We start from the raw sequence: 2,431 nt of genomic DNA on the forward strand, positions 1-2,431 counted from the left end.
TTTGTTGTTGTTGTAGCCTTGTGTTATTATGCAATTATTATTGGGCATGGTTGGAAAAAGTACTAAATTGTCATATTTGAGTTAAAGTAAAGATACCTTAATAGAAAATGACTCAAGTAAAAGTGAAAGTCACCCAGTAAAATACAATTTGAGTATAAGTCTAAAAGTATTTGGTTTTAAATATACTTAAGTATCAAAAGTAAATGGAATTGATAAAAAATGTACGTATGTATCAAAATTAAAAGTATAAACCATTTAAAGTCCTTATATTAAGCACAATTGTCTAGTTTTTGTTGTTGTTGACAGATTAACAGGGGCACACTCCAACACATAATTGCAAACGAAGCATTGTGTTTAGTGAGCCCGCCAGATCAGAGGCAGTAGAGATGACCAGGGATGTTCTCTTGATAAGTGTGTGAATTGGACCATTTTCGCGTCAAAATGTAACTAGTACTTTGGGGTGTCTGGGAGGATGTATGTAGTAAAAAGTACATTATTTTCTTTAGGAATGTAGTAAAGTAAAAGTAAAAGTTGGCAAAAATATAAATAGTATAGTACAGATACCCCAAAAACTACTTAAGTAGTAATTTTAAGTATTTTTTACTTAAGTACTTTACACCACTGACGTTTAGTTAATGAAATCGGAAGTTATCGATTGTGATCATGGTCACAGTTCTATCGCAATTGCTGATCAGCTGTTGTTAGAATGCATTAGATTGATATTTTTTTAAAATTGTTTTATTTAACCTTTATTTAACTAGGCAAGACAGTTAAGAACACATTCTTATTTACAATGACGGCCTACGCCGGCCAAACCCGGACGATGCTGGGCCAATTGTGTGCCACCTTATGGGACTCCCAATCACTGCCGGATGTGATGCAGCCTGGATTCGAACCAGGGACTGCAGTGAAGCACAGTGTTACAAACAGTCAGATTAGGCTACAGGTTCAAACAAATAATTAACACAGGCTGTTGTTGACAAGCATAGGCCTATTCAGTTCATAACCATATTATTAACATTTGATTTAGTTATTTAAATTACAACCCCATCCTCTGTAGTATATTCCAGCAGGCTATTGTACCACGAAAGCACTTCTTACCATGAAAATCGCTTCGCAATTCTTGTTGAATGTCAATTTGAACTAAACAAGCTGCTAAATCGTTAAACGTACATCTTGCCTAGGCTATTGTGTGGTCTATCTGAAATTAGATGTAGGCCTATCAGGGGCTATAGGCTACCTGCATCTAGCTAACCAAACCATGGCAAAGTTAAATTACAATCATAAACCCAGATTTTAGTAAGTAGGCTTAGCCTATGTCTATTGAAATGACAAGTCAATCTCCCAAATAGGCCATTTATAATGGTTTGTAGTCTTAACATCTTGCACGTAATAAACATTAGTTTTTTAAAGTTTAATAAAGGAGAATTATATTTTCTCTTGTAACATATTCAAATTCACATTAGTCACATTAGCTCACAGTTATTATTTTGATGGAAAAACGAATTCCTTAATTCGGTTGATACTGTTATGGAAAATTGTTTGTTGGCTAAATGTGGCAACTCCCCTTGCTGCGAAAAAAAATAATAATTTTGTGCTAGTTTTCAGGCCTTGTTGGCTGGTTATGAATAGTCATTAGTCTAGAATGTGTGCTAGACCTGGCAACCGTGGATGAAAACGACTGAATCTGGGTTTGCGTGATCCTGAAGATCAACATTTTGGAAAGTAATGAATGATCCCAACCGCTGCGTCCACGACTGAAGCTGAAATAGGAGTTATAACCTTCAATACGAGTTATAAACTTCAACAACAGCAGGTCTCCTTTCACAGACAAAACACAGAATGACAGATACAGTAGCTAATGTTAAATTGCCAGAGTTCAAATTGAAGTAGAGAAGTGATGTCACGTGTATTGTACAATCGCACATTTATGATAATAGTTTGTTAGATTATCAAACTAGCCTGAGTGCCAGTCTGTTTTTACTATAATGCCTGACAACTCCTTATCACTCATTGGCATGCCAAACATGTTTAGCTTGACAATAGCCTTTTTAATTCCAGTTTTGAGACCGTATGTCATTAATGTCCAAAGTGACAATCTTTAATCATGGTTTTACAGCACTCTTGACAAACTTTTCACGTTTTTTTACATTTTGGATTACAACATTGAAAATGCAGCCTGCAAAAACGTGCGGATTGGATAACAAGGAACTAAACCGTAAATACGTATATTGCATGGAAGAAAAAAACTTGATACCAAGAAACCCTACATCTGAAAACGCCCCTAATTGCAGTCTGCAATTATATCCTTCTCGTTATTTTGGACTTTTATTTGACATTTTGAAAATATTTTTGCTCAAAGTAAAACAAAACAAAACAAATCTCAAATCGGGTGCACGGTAGCTATCTAATTCCACCTTCCAAACGTTGT

The sequence above is a fragment of the Oncorhynchus kisutch genome, linkage group LG24 (genome assembly GCF_002021735.2).
Source record: "Oncorhynchus kisutch isolate 150728-3 linkage group LG24, Okis_V2, whole genome shotgun sequence".
Classification (NCBI taxonomy): Eukaryota; Metazoa; Chordata; class Actinopteri; order Salmoniformes; family Salmonidae; genus Oncorhynchus; species Oncorhynchus kisutch.